Here is a 9,311-nt window from a genome sequence, read left to right as displayed (position 1 = left end):
ATTTGCAAAAAATGTTTATTATATTGTTTTGGTTGGAGAGTTTTGTAAATGTCATTTCAATCTGGTTGATTAATAGTCTTATGTATCTATGAATTTTTTATTTGCTTATTTTAATCATTGGGAGAGGTATAGTGAAAGTTCTGTCTATAATTGTAGATTTGTTGATTTATCAACAAATTTTGCATCTTATAGTTTGAAATTGTTATTAGACATAAGCATAGTGTGGACATGTTGTTTAGAAGTATTTTACTTGTAAGTAAATACTTTGAGCTTGAGATAGGTTTTCTTTATTATAATTTTTAAATTGAGGTATAACTGACATATTACATTATATTTCAGGTATGCAACATAATGATTCGATATTTGTATATGTTGAGAAATGATCATACTGGTAAGTCTAGTGAACAACTATCACTATACATTATTATAATTATTTTCCTACATTAACTTTTAAGATTTATTCTGCCAGCAGCTTTCAAATATGCAGTGCATTGTTATTAGCTGTAATCCCCATTCTGTACATTAAATCCCCGTGACTTACTTATTTTATAACTGGAAGATTGTATTTTTTGACACCCTTCAGTTGAATTGTTGTTTGCTCTTGATGAATCAATCTTTTATTGTTTTGAAATAGTTATCTTTAACTGTGATAATATCCTTTGTTCTGAAATTTGCATTCTCTGACATTAATGTATGTAGTGATTCCAACAATCATTAATGTTAGTATGACATATCTTCTTAATCTATTTACTTTTAACTTATTTATTTCTTTGTATTTGAAGTATGTATCTGCAGGCAGTGTATGCTTGATGCTACTTTTTAAAACTAGTCTGACCATCTTTTGTTTGGTTAATTTAGACTATTTATATTTAACGTGATTATTTATATGTTTAGGTTAGAATCACTATGCTATTTGTTTGATATGTTTCCAATTTGTTCTGTTTCCTTTTTCTTTGTTTTGGATTAATTTTGTGTTAATTTGTTTTTTCTCAAATTATTTATATTCTTTGTTGGCATATTAGCTGAAACTAGTTAATGGTTGTTTTAGTGTTTGTACATATTAAACATTGTACAGTCTACTTGCAAACAATTTTAAACTACCTATCATAGTATAACAGCTTTTCTGCATATCTTTTCATCTCTTCTCCTGGTCTTTGAGCTCTCATAATATGTTATCTCTCTACATATGTTATCAATCCTAGTATACATTTTAATTATTATTTACAAGTAACCAGTTATATTTAAAGGACTTAAATGACAAGAATACAGTCTTTATATTTACCTACGTGGTTTCCTTTTCTAGTGCTCTTCAGTTCCTCGTGTAGGTCTAGATTTGTATCTGCTATTATTTCATTCTGCTTTAAGAACTTACTTTAATATTTCTGGTAACGCAGATTTGCTGGGAATGATTATTTTAGGCCTCACATGTGTGAAGAAGTTAGTGTTTGGTCTTTAGTTTTGAAAGATATTCTTGCTGGATAAAGTAGTCTAGAATAGTAGGCTTTTTTTTTTTTACTATTAATGTTTTAAGAATTTTGATTCACTGTCTTCTACCTTGCTTGTTTCTGACAAGAACTCTGCTGACATCCTAAGCTTTTCTCTGTACTAAATATATATATTTTTTCTCTGGTGACACTTAAGATTTTCTCTTCAGAGTGGCTTTAATAAAATTGATTACAATGTATGTTAGTATAATTGTATGTTTCTTATGATTTGTATTATTAAACTCCTTGGGTTTGTGGTTTTATATATATATATTTTTTAAAGATTTATTTATTTGTGCATACAGAACTGGGGTACAGGCCAGAGGCTCAGGGGCGGTGAGAGGCTTCACCAGAGACAGAGTGAGGAGCAGAACAGGCAGATCAACGAAGTACACTGCTGAGGGGAGCAGCGGGTGGGTCAGGAGAGGTCTGCCACACCATGTGGTCACCTCCGGGGCAGGCGGGAATCGAACTCATGCGGAAGCGGCTTTAGATTCTCAGTGCAGTGCTTTAACCCGCTGCGCCACCAGGGAGGGCCCTGTGGTTTTATATTTTTTACAAGCTTGGAAAATTTTTCACTCTTGTTTCTTCTGATATTTTTTCTTTTTCCACCCCTTTATCCTTACCCACCCTCTCTCTTTTTTTAAAATAAAGATTTATTGGGCCCTCCCTGGTGGCGCAGCGGGTTGAAGCACAGCACTGAGAATCTAAAGCCGCTTCCACATGAGTTCGATTCCCGCCTGTCCCGGAGGTGACCACATGGTGTGGCAGACCTCTCCTGACCCGCCCACTGCTCCCCTCAGCAGTGTACTTCATCCATCTGCCTGTTCTGTTCCCCACTCTGTCTCTGGTGAAGCCTCTCACCGCCCCTGGGCCTCGGCCTGTACCCCAGTTCTGTCTGCACAAATAAATAAATCTTTAAAAAAAAAAAAAAAGATGCCGCACTGTGAAGTTGTCTGCAGCTACTGCACCAAAAAAAAAAAAAAAGATTTATTTATTTATTTGTACAGAACTGGGGTATGAACCAGAGGTGCAGGGGTGATGAGAGGATTCACGAGAGACAGTAGGGAGCAGAACAGGCAGATTGTGAAGCTGCTAAGGGGAGCAGTGGGCTGGTCAGGAGAGGTCTGTGGCCCCTGCGTATCCCCTCTGGGGCAGGCGGGGATGGAACTCACATGGAAGTGGCTTTAACTTCTTAGTGCTGTGCTTTAACCCGCTGTGCCACCAGGGAGGGCCCAATCCTTACTCCCTTTTGTAAATTTCAATTATAAATACATTAGGTTACTTGAAGTTGTCCCACAGATCACAGTTATTCTGTTTACTTTTCCCTGTCTCTTTTTCTGTTGTTTATTTTAGATAGTTCCTATTTCTGTATCTTCAGGTTTATTATTAGTTTCTTCAGCAGTGTATACTCTGCTGTTAACACAACAGTGTATTTTCCGTCTCACACATCATGCTGTTTACCTGTAGAAGTTTGAGTTGTGGCCTTTTTATGTCTCTCGCGTCTCTTAACCTTTCTGACTTCTGGATGCAGTTTTACTACCGCCCTCACGTCTTTTCCTGTTGCTCCCATATTTGCCTACATTGTCTGGGGACTTGTTTTTCAAGTCCTTCTTTATCTCATATACACTCTTTATTTTTCAAAGAAGCAGTGCAGGTTAGGTAGTAGCTGCCCTTTTTGTGTGTCAGAAGCAGGCTTAAGACAGGTGGGAAGTTTGGTTTGCTCAGTGCAGACAGTTCATGTTCAGATTTAAGTTAGGCCCTTCATAGCTTCTTTCCATTACTCCTGCTTCAGTAGAAGAGCTAAGACAAGTCTAGAACTAAACTAGAGAGAATAATAAGGGCATGTGAAGGCTATAAAACATTCCAAAGATGCAGAAAGCATTTGAGAGGAGTGAACCTTTAGGTACAGGTCAGATTTGCGGTTATTCTATGGAGGGTGAGGCCTCTGAGCAGCGCTGCATGGGATTGGGAAGAGCGGGGTTATTGCTCACCTGAGCTGGTGGTGAGCATGGGAGGCAGGTGACCAGGGAAGTTGGGATTGTGAAGTGACTTTAATGTCTTTCTCACAACTTTAAATGTATCTTGCTTCTTCAGCTGCTGCTTGCTTCTGACACAGATATCTTTTAAATTTTCCTTTCATTAATTAGTAAAGTCTTGTACAGAATTCATTCATAGATTTATTGATTGATTAATAACATGAGAGCATCTTTAGTTCTCTTTTATTAGTACTAGTTATTGCATTGTTTATTGTATAAGAAGTCTTATATCCCGTGTTTATAAAATTCCTTCCAAAGAAGTCAGCATGCATGATGCCAGTTCATTTATTGATTGTCTCAGCACTCGGCTCACCATACCCAAAGATTATCCCACTTCTTCAGGCATCCAGAATCCTGTTTCAACTTAAGGGTCATTGTGTAATCTTGTGCTGTGCTAATGAAAGGAATGTTCAGATGATATGTTGTGGCCAGAGCCTACCCTGGTTCTCTGGGACTGTTCGCCGGGTCTGGTGGGGAGGAATACGTGCGACACTGACCTTGAACTCGAGTGCCCACGTCTGCAGAGTTCCTGAGACTGAAGCACTCAGCGGCACTCCAATCTTGGCGTCTCCAAAGAGTTGAGAGCTGAACTTTCACTAGGGTTTCTTTGAATTTTGATCAGCTAAAAATATGAACGGGAAGATATCTTACTCCTCACATCCCATCGTTCACTCTGGAATGTTCCAGTTGTCTCATGCAGACGTTTTAGCGCTTGAGTTTTCCGGCGCCCTCCTTGCTGGGGCTCCTGCAGTGACTGCCTGGTGGTTCTCAGGGAGTCTGACCCCTGGGCACTGCCCTTGCCTGGGCCCTTTCCCTGCCCAGATGAGGCTGTCCATGTTAATGAACTTTGGAAGCAGAGGTGAAAATTAAGGATTTTGCTAACTTCTGACTTCTTAAAAAGACATGAGAGAGCCAAGCAGATTTTCAGTGGCAAAGACTGAACCTAGAATTAAAAGAATGTGTATGTCTTTAACATGCATTATATATAGTCTTATTTGCTTGTTTTAAAATTGCAGTCTTTTATTAAGTACTGAGAAGTTATAAAATAGTGTGTGCAGAAAATAGATATACAGATGAAGTGTAGCAGATACCATTGTACCCAACCTTCAGTTTAGGGAGAATTATTGCCATGGGAGACCCTGTGTTGCTGTTTCTAATTTCACCTCTTACAATTTTAGAGGTAACCTGAATTTTCTGTTTTCTTTATTCTCGAACCACATATTATCCTTAAGTTGCTGATTGGTGTTGCATGTTTTTTCAGTTTACAATATGCAGTCACATTGCAGGTTATTTTTTAGTGACTTGCGTCTCCCTATAGCAATTAGGTGTGTTCACTTTGGTTACATTTTACAAATAATTAATCCTGGAATTTTGTCATTAGGAACATTCATTAATTTCTTAATAATTTTCCTTATTAGTCTCTTAAAGACTATAATTCATGTATTTTTGACTTGTAAAATTAAGAAAGATAATGCCTTCTGACTGGATAAAAATAGACCCGTCTCCTTTAAGGCTTCCTCCCTTTCCATCTTCACACTCCAGAGCTCATCACTTGGCGCCATCGACCTCATCCTCAGGGCTACCCACCTCATCACTCGGGGCCATCTGCCCTGGTGCATGGGCTGGCGCCCTTTGAAGAGGTGGCTTTTTCCCTTATACGTCACCTCGGGCACACTGGAACACCGTCACTCTCTAATAGGGGTTCCTTAGGGGTTCTTTGCCCTCACTGCACGTAAGAACTACTTAGGGATTTTAAAATACCCACAGTGGGGCCAAACACTGGTCACTGAAACTGAGATTTTCCTTTTGGGGAAAATTTAATTTTCCCTTAAATTATTGTTGTGTTCGGTTATATCTTTCACTTTGATTTGTTTTTACATGTTCTGTGTTGAGATGCTTGCAGTCATTCATACACTGTCAGTATTTTCTCCCAGTCTATTATTTTGCCCTTATCTGTGGTTTCTTTTGACTTATAGAAGTTTCTGATTTTAAAAATTTGAACATTTATATTCTTTGCATTTTGTGTCTTAACTAAGAAGACTTTACAACCTGATTTTAAGCAACTCCTTAATTGTATTTTCTTTTCATCACTTTACAGTTTTACATGCAAGATTTAGTGCTATAAGCCAACTGTAGCTTGCCTTTAAGGCTTCAGCTACACTTTGCTCTAAACAGATAGCCAGTTGTCACATATCATATGAATGGTCTCTCCTACAGACTTGTTTATAAGTTCCTAGTCAGTTTCTAGTCTGTTTCATATGATGATGTCTTTGTGCATTTCACCTATCATATTCTCTTAATTTCCATTACATTATAGTGTGTTTTTCAATTTCATAGAGCAAATCTTTTCTCCTTACATCCTCTGCAAAGTTTTCTCCTCGGTTCTGTTACTTTTTTATCTTCCATAAAAATTATTTTTTATTGATGTGAAATTCGTCTATCATAGTAACCACTGTAAAGGTAATAAATCAGTGACCTTTACTATATTCACAGTATTGTGCAGCCCCTATTGTCATCACGCTAAAAGAAAGCTCAGACCTATTAAGTTTCTCCCTATTTGTCTCTTTCCTATCATCTGGTACCCACTAGTCTGCTTTCTGTGCCTGTGCATTTCCTTCTTCTGGATATTTCCTGTACACCAGATCGCATTTACCCCACGTCTACCTGGCCTCTTTCACTTAGCCATGTTTTTGCGGTTCACTCATGTTGTAGCATATTTCCATTCCTTTTTATGGCTGACTAATATTCCACTGCATGTATATTTCGCTATTTGTTTATACATCTATCCATTAGTAGACATTGGGGCTTGCCATCTTTTGGCTGTTGTAAACAGTGCTGCTGTGAACATGCACATACAATTATTTATTTGAGCAACTATTTTCAACTCTTTGGATTTATATGTTTGACTCTATTAGTGGAATTGCTGGGATGTAGAGTAATTGAATTTTTAACTTTTTGAGAAGCTGTTAAACTGCTTTTCACATTGGCCGAATGATTTTACATTTCCATCAGCAAGGCATTAAGGTTCCAGTTTCTTTGACATCCTTGTCAAGCACTTGCTAGTTTATATGTATATATACATATATTTTTTAATTATAGCCATGTGAATGTGAATGTGAATGTGAATAGAATCTCATGTGACTATTAGGAAGGATAAATGTGTCAGGAAATGTCCTATGCAAATAATTTAAGTGGCAGGTTACAAAATCAGTTTGCAAATTCCAGTTGCTTTTCTTTATATAAACAATACACTGAAAGAGAAGGAAGTCAAGAAAACAATTTCATTTACAACTGCATCAAAAAGAAATATGTAGGGACCCTCCCTGGTGGTATAGCAGGTTAAAGCATAATACTAAGAAGCTAAAGCCACTTCTGCATGAGTTTGATCCCCATCTGGAGGTGACCCACATGGCGTGGCAGACCTGACCCGCCCGCTGCTCCCCTCAGCAGTGGACTTTGTAAGTCAGCCTGTTCTGCTCCCCACTCTGTCTCTGGTGAATCCTCTCACCATCCCTGCTCCTCTGGCCTGTACTCCAGCTCTGTATGCATAAGTAAATAAATCTTTTTTTAAAAAAAGAAATATATGTAGGAGTAAACAAAGGAGTACAATGAAAACTATAAGACATTGCTAAAAGAAATAGAATAAGATACAAAGAAACGGAGAGATATTCTCTGCTCATGGATTTGAAGAATAAGTATTATTAAAATGGTCATCTGACTCAGAGCTGTATACAGATTCAGTGCAATCCCTATCAGAGTTTCAATGGCATTTTTCAGAGAAATAGAATAACACTAACTAAAATTCATATGGAACCACAAAAGACTCTGGGCTGACAAAAAGAACCTGGTATCACGCACAAGGCTTCAAATTATGCTACAAAGCTATTGTAATTAACACAGTATGGTACTAGACTAGAAACAGGCATCCAGACCAGTGGAATGGAATTAAGAACCCAGAAACTAGCCCATGTATATCAACAGTTAATCTATAACAAACTAGCCAAGAGTATACACTGGAGAAAAGAAAGGCTTTTCAACAAATGGTATTTGGAATACTGGACAGCAACATGCAAAAGAACAAAACTAGGCCACCATCTCATAACTCACACAGTGTTAACTTAAAATGGATTAAATGGGTGTAAGACCTGAAACTATAAAATTCTTAGAAGAAAACATAGGCAGAGCACTCCATGACATTGGTTTTTCACTTTAGTGATGTCTTTGTGGATTCACCTTTAATGACAAGAGAAATATAAGTAAACATGCACAAATGGGACTACATGAAACTAAAAAGCTTCTGTACAGGTAAAGAAACTAAAACAAAAAGACATCATGCTGAGTGGGAGAAAATAGTTGCATATCATACATCTGACAAAGGACTGGTATCCAGTGTAGAAAGAACTCTTACAACTCAACAAAAAGAAAATCCTATTGAAAAAATGAACAGGAGACCTAAAGAGACACTTCTCCAAGGGAGACATCCAGATGCCTACCAGGCACATGAAAAAGTGCTCATTGTCACTCATCACCAAGGAAATGCAAATCAAACTGCCCTGAGATACTACCCCACAATTGTGAGAAAGGCCCATATCAAAACAAGTGTTGGCAAGGGTGTGGATAAAAGGGACCCTGTGCACTCTTGCTGGGATATAGACAGGTCCAGCCCTTCTGGAAAACTCTGTCGAGGCTTCTTAAACTATTAAAGAGATCTACTTTGTGATCCAGCAATTCTCCTCTTAGTTTGCTACCCAAAGAATGCGAAAACACCAATTTGGAGGGATATATGCACTGCTGCATTCATTGCAGCGCTATTGACGATAGCTGAGCTATGAAACAGTCTGAGTGCCCAATGCCGGAGGAGTGACCTAGAAAAATGTGGTATATATGCACATGGGATACCACGCGCTTGAAAAAAGACATTCGCTTGCTATTTTACACAACATGGTGGAACTGGATGGGAGAATGCTAGGGAAGGGTCGAAAGGAGAAAGAAAAACTCTAGATGGTTTCATTTATATGTGAAATATAGAGAAACAAAGGGTCAGATAAAACCAAACTGATTAACAAACCTTAGAAATCTGACTGTGGAATTGATGCTAAAAGATTGGGGGGTGGAACCAAAAAGGGGAGGTGGCATGGTGGAGGGTGGGGGGTGCCTTGGTGGTGGCCTCTGAGGAGATGTGATCTTGTGTCTTTGAATCATACACAGTTTTGTAAAGCACTGTACCTTAAAAAAAAAAACAAAAAGTTGATCTTTATGTAGGATGCATTTCATAGCTGGTCTACCTGGAGGAAATTGACTGGACAGATAATGATTTTGAAAGAGCTGTAACTAGAAATAGGGCTAATGTGAGAGGCCTTGACTGGAATTGGGTGGATTAAATGTGATTTTGCTGGATTAAATATGATTCCACTGTAGAGTGAGGTTCACTGACTGAGAACTTAGAATTCATAGGCGAGAGCAGCTTCTGAAGATGAGATGTTCCTGAGTCCTGCTGAAGAATGAACGCAGCATTTCCTGGAGCTGAGTAAAGAGGCCCTAGCGCCTGGCCACATGGAAATTCTGACCTGGAGGAAATCTTTGATGCTTATGTCTTACAACTGGCTTAGACTTGTTCCAAGTTTTTGAAGTCTTGGGAAGTTGGAAACAGTTTTGAATCATTCTAGAGTATGGGCTAGAGACTGAGAAATAGCCAAAGAACTAATATGGTGGTCAGTGGAGATAATTGGAGAGTATGTTGTTTCAGAGAAGTTTATTAGACACACACAATTAGTATACCCCTGGGGAA

The 9,311-nt window shown here is 38.3% G+C and overlaps 1 protein-coding gene across 2 annotated transcripts in view; it reads left to right on the top strand.

Moving 5' to 3' along the window:
• Window positions 1–338: 338 nt before the first annotated feature.
• Window positions 339–9,311, top strand: part of DIS3L2 (DIS3 like 3'-5' exoribonuclease 2) — a 254,468-nt gene continuing 245,495 nt past the window's right edge. For both annotated transcript variants that reach the window (XR_001145689.1, XM_012728140.1), the window contains exon 1: window positions 339–391. The gene's annotated coding sequence lies outside the window, so the exon portion shown is untranslated. The remainder of the gene's footprint in view (window positions 392–9,311) is intronic.

Source organism: Condylura cristata, unplaced genomic scaffold, assembly GCF_000260355.1.
Source record: "Condylura cristata isolate star-nosed mole 26May11 unplaced genomic scaffold, ConCri1.0 scaffold00002, whole genome shotgun sequence".
Lineage (NCBI taxonomy): Eukaryota > Metazoa > Chordata > Mammalia > Eulipotyphla > Talpidae > Condylura > Condylura cristata.
This window is presented reverse-complemented; position numbering and strand designations above follow the sequence as displayed.